Source organism: Dermacentor andersoni, chromosome 7, assembly GCF_023375885.2.
Source record: "Dermacentor andersoni chromosome 7, qqDerAnde1_hic_scaffold, whole genome shotgun sequence".
Lineage (NCBI taxonomy): Eukaryota > Metazoa > Arthropoda > Arachnida > Ixodida > Ixodidae > Dermacentor > Dermacentor andersoni.
Genome location: NC_092820.1, coordinates 29,484,029 through 29,492,734, shown reverse-complemented (window position 1 = coordinate 29,492,734; position 8,706 = coordinate 29,484,029). Strand labels below are relative to the sequence as shown.

At 47.5% G+C, this 8,706-nt stretch overlaps 1 long non-coding RNA gene across 1 annotated transcript; it reads right to left on the bottom strand.

Moving 5' to 3' along the window:
* Positions 1 to 256: 256 nt before the first annotated feature.
* Positions 257 to 8,357, bottom strand: LOC129385905 (uncharacterized). Its single transcript, XR_008613388.1, has 2 exons — positions 8,252 to 8,357; positions 257 to 487 (listed from the first exon to the last, which is right to left on the bottom strand). It is a non-coding gene; the product is annotated as an uncharacterized lncRNA (long non-coding RNA).
* Between the last annotated feature and the right edge of the window lie 349 nt (positions 8,358 to 8,706).

The following is an 8,706-nucleotide window of genomic DNA, read 5'->3' as shown; positions in this document are numbered from 1 at the left end:
TTCTTATCTCCATGCCTCATTTAAAAGTAAATTGTAACTTACTTTGTGGGTGCTCCTTGTAAGGTAACACATGCTTGCACATAATCACGCAGAAATAATGGCCAGTTCTTCAGCATACTACCCATTAGTGAATTCATTGCATGTTACCGGAACTGAAGCATAAATCATGATATGCTGTTATTTTTTTCGTACACTGTACGATCAGTTTTTCATGCATAAACCATCATTGCAAGCGAAAATGCAGCAACACATCTGCTTCACACCATGGTACTTAGCCATACTTTATTACCTAATAAATTAGAAAAGATGCAGAAAGTGTAATTAACAAGAGTGGCAAATAGCAGCAAAGGTGATCATGCATGAATGTTGAAGATGATTGCCACCGCTACCAGTGCAGGCCAGCCTTCGTAGATAGCACTGACTGCCCACAAAAGCTTGCTGTCACAAGCCACACGTGAAGGTTCTTGTAGACATAGGCTAGCAATACCTGCACAGAAGAGGGAAAACAGGCGAGGGAGGAAATAGGAATGTTCAAATTGGAACTTCAATTAGCAATATGTGTTTTTTTTAAAAAGCTTGACTCCCATTAAAAATAAATTTAAGCACTCCTTTCTCTTAAATTACGGGTATCTTAAGGTATGTATGTGATGATGTTTAAAATTACTCGTATATTTCCTGGCATATAGTTATTAAATTGCAGAGCAGAGTCAAAGTCAGCCTTCAAATTAATATATGATGTTTTGTGGCTCAAAAGGCACTTATCAACTTGTCAAACAAGTCTGAGAAGCTTCCTGCAGAATATAGTCAGTCTAAAACAGTAATCCACTCTGCAGGTAAACGACGTACTAAATTTATTAAAAAGTTAAATAGCGTTTTATATTCTTAAACCAAAAGCAAATTTGGCATTTTGCATTGTCTAGCTGTCGCCATTTTTTCAAACTTAAACATGACACAGTACAGGGTAAGCAGGTAGCATGCAAAGGAGGACTGGTGATAAAGTAGTGTCCCAAAGCAACACTTCAAGGCTGGATCAATCACTTTTGTTGATATATATTCATGTGACCCTAATTGGCTTAGGGCAATACCTCACAGCAATGACGCGTCATCTTGGATGATACATCATAACAATTGAAAGTATCTCATGATGTGATCAACGATAACGTTGCCCACTGTCTTGGGATTGTTAACATGCTTGTTGCGCGAGAAAGTGAAAAATGATTTGTATAGGTAGCAAATTCATAAGTGCATCTATAGCCTCAGGTAATTTTGAGCATCTACGTTGACTCGCAATTGAGAAGCCACTGCACACAAAAATATGTATTCAAGTAATGGTCCATGTTGAATAATTGCCCACCTAGTGAAAGGTCAAATGTGGCAGCTTAATGGGCCAGGGCAGATAAATTGCTAAATTCTGATAACACCTCCAATCGTATTATTGAAATAGATGGCAAAACACAGCACAGGTAAAGTTATATAGTTATGACAAAATTTTAAAAGCACCTCTGCAAACTGCGGGAACCCTGAACATGATTCCTTTTCTACGTGCACATATGTTGCTGCACAATCCCTATCTTAGATGCAGGCGCCTCGACACATCATTGTGTTATCTCCTCACAATAAGGTTAAAACAGTCTGCACAAGCTACGTGATGTGATTCATTTGGCAAGCGCCAGCCAAGTGCCGATGGTGGTAGAGTCAAATTGAAGTTTGTTCTTGTATGGAAGCCTCGGGCCATGTTTTATCAACTGTAGCGGCAAAGCATACTTTTTGCAGGACACACATAAATCTTAAATTAGACAGTTTGCTGATGCTGTACAGTAAATTCCTGTAAAGAAACTAAATAACACAGAAAATAGTTAGAATACAGAATTAATCAGATACTGGCTTGAATGCATTTGTGCATTAGGGAAGAAAGGTGTAATGTACAGGGTGGTCCTTTATGAAAGGGAACATACGAGCGCATAGCCCGTGCTCTGCGGAGGCTGCTTAGAGCGCAGCAACATGCAGCAAGGGGAAGCACGTCTGCTTGTGGCCTGATCTGTTGGCGGCCCGAATAACCAGGCACGGCCGACAGGCAAACACACGCTAGAATTAGCTGGAACACCTCCCCCTCCTCGCATGTCTGCTGCGCAAAGAGCGGGGCCTGCGGCGCAACGTCTGCTGCTAGCAAACCCCGTTGGATACGCAAGTGCAGTGGAAACGTTGAAGCGCCAATATACGCCCGGTAGTTATTAGGTACTCCTGGAGTACCTATATTAACGCGTAAGCATTCTAGTGCTTCTTCCCTCGGAGCTTTGCCCGTCCGTTCACCCGTTTTACTGTCTGCAACGCGAGACACGGTGCACTGCATGCGTGAGGTCTGACGGAGGTGTATAAATGAGGATGCCTTATGACTAATGAGATTTAAGATATCGACTATTTATGGTAAGTACTGAGAGGTACAAGTGTAAGTAAATTAAAAATGAATAATAAGATTAGGTACGATAAAAATAATTAAGTGTAACGGCGATTAATTGATGGTATTAAGGAATAGGGATGCTAATTAATATCAATTAATGTCAAATTATTAGACTAATCAAAAGTTGCTAGGCTAAATCAATGGAACCTAATCAACAATTAAGGGTACCTTGAGAATAGTTAGACCTAATTAATTATTTACATATATAAACGCCGTCGCCATATCATTAACTAAGGTTAATTAAGTAGTTAGGCGACTGTCGTCGTTACAAAAATAACGAAGCCTGAATAATAATGACACGTGTACTTGCTTGTCTTTATCGGGCGACACGTTTCACCGCCTAACAATTGTTATCACACAGCGCAGGACGCGCCTGCATGTATCGGAAGTTTCTGGAATGTTATCGATGCTTCCATCCGCTGTCTGTGACGGAACCTTGTGTAATCTGATCGCATGTGTGCGCGACGCGAATAATGTAGAACTTTGTGGAAGGCACGCGGGTCCCAGCGATTATTCTGGAACATTCGACGACTGATCTATAAAAGCCGACGCGCTTGACCCGCTGATCAGATTTTCGATGATCGCCGACTGTGCTCGCCGCTATCGTTCTTTAAGTGTAGGCTGTTTTTGTGGGCACAGGTCCGCCCAATAAAAGTTAGTTTTGTCTTTCACAGTATTGCTGCTGTGTTATTTAATGTCACTACCACGTGCCAATAAATAATATAATTACGTTTATTTACCTAAGCTAAAGTTTCACTTATGTGCACTTCTCTCCTAAAAGGATTCAAACCTGGTGAGCCTTATTCATGGCATGGGAGGAGTGGGTAGCCAAGGCTCCGTACTGCAAAAGAGTATGCAGAAACTCTACTGGAGTTGTCAATGTGTGCATAAGCCTAACCCTAAATTTAAGTTTGCCCACCCCCAAATTTAAATTGGCCCACTACCAAACTTAAGTTGGCCCACCTTCAAAATTTCAAGTTGGCCCACCCCCAAATTTTAAGCTGGCCCACCCCAAAATTTAAATTGGCCCACCCTCAAATTTATGTTGGCCCACCCCCAAATTTCAAGTTGGCCCACTCCCAAATTGTAAGTTGGCGCATCCCGAAATTCAAATTGGCGTACTCCCAAATTTATGTTAGCCTACTCCAAAATTTCAAGTTAGCCCACCCCTATATAGAATTACCCACGCTTTTCCTGTGGACCCTCTTCCTGGAGGTTATTCCCTCTAATAATTTTTTTTTCAATTGTTTCTGATCGCCTATAAACCTACCAATCATCTACATTTACAATATTATAGTGATTGAATCTCGTAACTTCGCACATTGCGCAATTTTGGGCAGATAAAAGGCATTACACTTTTCGCGTGGCGGAAGATCTTGCTGCGGTACTCGCGAAGGAATGCTTACGCACTAAAATACGCTGGGAGTGCCTATTAACTAGCGGGCATATGTTGGCCCTCCCATGTTTCCACTGTGCTAGCGTTCCGAGTGCGGTTTGCTAGCAGCAGACGCTGCGTTGCAGGCCGCGCCTGTTGCGCATCCACCTGGCGTCGGAGGCAGTCCACAGCCGCTCTGCCTATCAGCTGTCTCTGCTTATTCTGGCCGCCAATAGATGGCGCTACAAGCGGACGTGCTTTAAAGCCCCTCAATCTCCCAAAGTAGCGCCATTCGCTTCCCTCCTCCTCCGCTCGGCGCGGCCTCGACGGTGGCGCCGCCGGTGGTGGGCCTGCCGTAGCAGACGACGGCTAACACGCTACGGGAGGAAATCCGCAGAAAAGTTCGTTCGAGCCCTGCGGAGCAGTTTTTAGAGCGCAGCTCTTTGGCGTCCGTTGCTGGGTTTCGCGTCGTCGTCGGCGTTGTCGTCGGCCTCGTAACCAGCTCCGCCCCCCTTTCATCCCCCCAGCGCTAGCAGCGACCGACTGATACCGCTGGATGCCGCTGACGCCGCTAGAGAGTCAAGATAACGTGACTGCATAGAACACCGTCGCCGCCATGCAGAAAGAGGAGGAAAGGGTCCCCCCCCCCTGTTCTTGTGTGGCGGATAGGGTGCTCTTCAGTTGCCGACGCGCCGGTTATTTCACGTAGGCCCCGGCACGTCGACGAATACGTGACCACCTTCCCACGGCTAGACCTGGTTCTTAGCGCTGCGGAAGCGAGGGTATCATATTGTTTGTGTCGGCATCGGCGGCGTTGTCCCTGAAACCAACTCCGCAGCTGGGGTCGACTCACTATCGGCGTCAGCGGCATCAGTCAGTCGCTGCTATCTCTTCCCTCCTCCCTTTATCGTGTTGTCCGCTTGCTGAGCGCGCTTCTGCCCCCATCGTTTGCCGCTGGGTGTACACGCCGCCCCCCTCCCCCCTCTTCCTGCGAGTCTCCGGTTGTCAAAGCGCCGGCTCGAACTTAATTCCTTTCTTCGCTCCTCCTCCAATGCAACCCCTGTGCGGTGGCAATCAGAGAGCCAGATCGGTGGCGGCGGATCTGTATATGTGCACCGCCCGAGCCGAAATTGCCGCTGCCGTTCGCCCTGTGCGGTGGCAATCAGAGAGCCAGATCGGTGGCGGCGGATCTGTATATGTGCACCGCCCGAGCCGAAATTGCCGCTGCCGTTCGCCACTGCGAAATTATCTGCCAGTTCTTTCTGAGCCATGAGCGAGACGACCGATAGAAGTCCTCCGTCTGCTGCTGCTGCTGCTGCTGCTAAACGAGCTGCCAGAGCAGAGGCCCAGCGCCGTCGCCGTCAGAATCCAGAGGTGCGTGCCGCCGAAGCAGAAGCTTACCGTCGCCGCCGTCGAGATGATCCAGGAGTACGCGTCGCCGAAGCAGAGGCTAAAGCGCCGCCGCCGAGAAGACCCTGCCGTTCGCGCCGCCGAAGCGGAGGCTCATCGCCGCCGTCGAGAGCAACCAGCAGTAAGCGAGGCTGAAGCAGAAGCTCATCGCCGCCGCCGAGAAGACCCTGCAGTTCGCGCCGCCGAAGCGGAGGCTCATCGCCGCCGTCGAGACTTATTTGCTGCGCTCAAATTTCGCATTAGGAAGTAACGTAATCGTCGGTAATTTTTTCAATCGAGATCTTTCTTCGTCAGTCGGTAACTGGCCTTTAGAATTTCGTGTTAGAATTGCGGAGGAAATAGAGAAAATGACCATTATTCAAGGCGTATTTAAGGCGTAAAGCGCGCGACGTTGAGAGTTCGTGTTGCTGAAACACGACGCAAGCACGCGGTGTACTCAAACACGCGCGTAATTACTAATGTTTCAGGTGTTGACAGCGTGAAAGTATGCGTACGTGGTTTCGTAGGTTCATTCACGTACCTGCAGGACACTTTTGTTCGGTCGGCGCGTGAGAGATTCCGGCTGTGTGCGGTCAGCAATGCCTGGCAACAGGGCCGTTTTTTCATTGCGGGGTGCTTTGGTAATCGTGACGATATATTGTTTTTTTTTTTTTTACAAGTACTGCTCCAGGAGGGCACATGTAATGGCTAACGGAAGCCTCCGAAGAGCACGTAACATTACGCTAATGCAGACGTCGCAGGGAGTGTTCGCATACAAAATTGGCTGTCCGCGATCTTATACCCCCGTGGCATGCACAGGCTTCGGCGAGCCCCATCTAGCGCTGGTTCTAGCTTTGGTGTTGCCGTTGCCGCTTTGGTGCCCTGACGGCGCCGTCAATAACACGAAATAATGACAATTTGTTACACTAGTAAATAAAATTTATTGAAGAAATACAATCGCGCCGAGGCGCCAACTTCTAAAGCAGCACTAGCGCACGAGTACTATGAAACGCCAACGAGGAATTTACCGGCCCACGTACGACTCTACGATCAAAGTGCACGTTAAACATCCCCAGGCGAGCTAGATAAAGTTATCCGGAGCCATCCACTACGACCTCCATCCTAGCTTTAGTCGCTTCGGAACGTTAAAAACATTAATCACCACAAACCAAATCAATACATGCGGGCGTACATTCGAAGCTAAATGACTGCATCGTAAGTAATAGTGAGCCTTGCAATAGCGTTGAGAATGAGCTAACTTCTGGTGGAGCTCAAAACACACCCTGAATAAAGTCGCTTTTATGTCACAGGCCAGCTGCAGATGCGTGCATTTCACCGCAAGACGATACTACATGAAACAAAGAGAGCACATTCGAAAAAAGAAAGCCAAACAACGCGCTAAAAACCACGCAGAGCATCAACACCCACTTTTTCGAAGCGGAAGGCGTGAACTAGGCTCAAAATAAGAGGTTGTGAGTAGCCGTGGCCCTTACTTCACTAAGCCGTGCGCTCTTTGTCACTTCATCGAAGTCAGCCCGCCCGATCCTGCGAATCCACACTTCTTTTTGCGTTGCGTCCGCCGGACGGCAAAGCAAAAAGCTTTTTGCCCTCGCTGTGTCTGTTGCGGCAACCGAAGGTGCAGCAGCATGGCATCGCAATTAAGTTCTCGGCCCTGCACATTCTATTACGCTAACGCACTCCGTCAGTCCGCCTGCCGTACTTTCGTCGCGCAGGCCCAACAATGGAGGTCGGCGCGCGCTGGAAAGAAAAAATATACAAAAGCGCGGCGCCTGCTCCACGCTGGAAAGAAAAAAATATACAAAAGCGCGGCGCCCGCTTCCACGTGACACAGATTGGCCAATGGGGGAGCGGAGGAGGCTGGGGCGACAGGAGGCGTGGAGGAGGACGCGCCAGGGTGAGCGGGGTGGCGGAAAGATCTAAGAATGGCGCTACTTTTGAAAGATTGAGGGGCTTTAACGTGCCTGCCCTTGCTGCCTGTTGCTGGCGCTCTAAAGGGCCTCCGCAGAGCACAGGCCACGCGCTCACATGTTCCCTTTCATGAAGGACCACCCTCCACACTGATGTAGCAAATTTTTACTCATGTATGGAAAACTGGTAAATGATGACACAACAGAGTTAATTTGTGAGTTCTTACGTAGCACTGACTACCTAGAGCTAATTTCTGTAAGGCTTAGGGAAACTAATTAATAGTAGACCTGTGTATGTACACTGGCACTGATAAAATGGTTATAATAATGGCAGCTTATAATGGACCAGTGCAAAAAGATGCCCGTTTGTGAGACACCAACTAGCTATTTTACCACGAAGCGCTCCCTGGCTTTAACCCATATACAGAGCACTAAGAGAACCAGAGAGGGTACAGTACATGATGAGCTCCCGTCATCTAGCTAGCACCAAGGGACAAAAAGGATGCCCAGCCGTCTACAGAGTGAAAAGAACAAAAATATGAGATCACCAAGTCAGTTGAAAGACAGATTTGCAATTACAAATGAGGTGACCCACAGTCATTCATGAATAAATGTCAAGCAGTCGTGATTTCACTCCCAGATGAAGCACCTACTGGGCTAAAAGCTTTGCTGCTTATTTAGAACAAGACAAGGGAAATTTTTAGATCAGCAGCCGATTGCATTTGGAATTGTATAGACGATGTAAACATTGCAGTTATATTTTTGTTTTGCTATAAAGTAGGAACGCTACATGCTGCATAGTCACTGACACAGGCACGCGCGCACGCCACGCTGTAATCCATGCAAGAACAAAAGGACACAAAATAGGGCGAGCTCAGTCTCGTTCAGGATTACAGCCAGCGCGTCGTTTTCGAATGCACTCCCTTCAGTTGATTCGCGCTACGTTAACCACAAAGATTAACAAGCAATAACCTTCGTATAAAAGTAAAGATGACCAAAACCCGCAGGGCAGAAGATCCCATCCATCAAGAATTGTCACGGATAACACCTAAAAATATTTACATAGTTGACAAAAAACGACGTACAATGTATTTCACTCACCGCAAAGTGTTATCCGAACGTGCGACGTAGAGACGCACTATCGTGGCTAGAAGTCCATAGACGCACCGAGAACAATGAAGGCGGCGAATGCAGATCTCGCCATTGTGGTAATAGTCAGCGAAAACACGCAATACAGCCGATGTCACGAAGCGCTGATGCAAAACACACGGCAAGCAGCATGAGCACAGCTAAATTACTCCAGTTAATATCTAGTATAAATGTACAGAACGGCTTAGAATGACGTACAACTGGCATAACGAACCCACGACCGAGACATAGCGGGCGGCAGTGGCCGTTTTTTCTAACTTCCTGCCTCCCAGTGTTTCGATCACGGAATGAGATGCCTGACAAATTTGGACCGTGTCTACTTGACTGACGCTGGAGTGATCGCAGCGCGGTGGCTCTGTGACACTGCTGTGGTCACTGCGACACCGGCGTTTCGCTCCTGCTGCTGT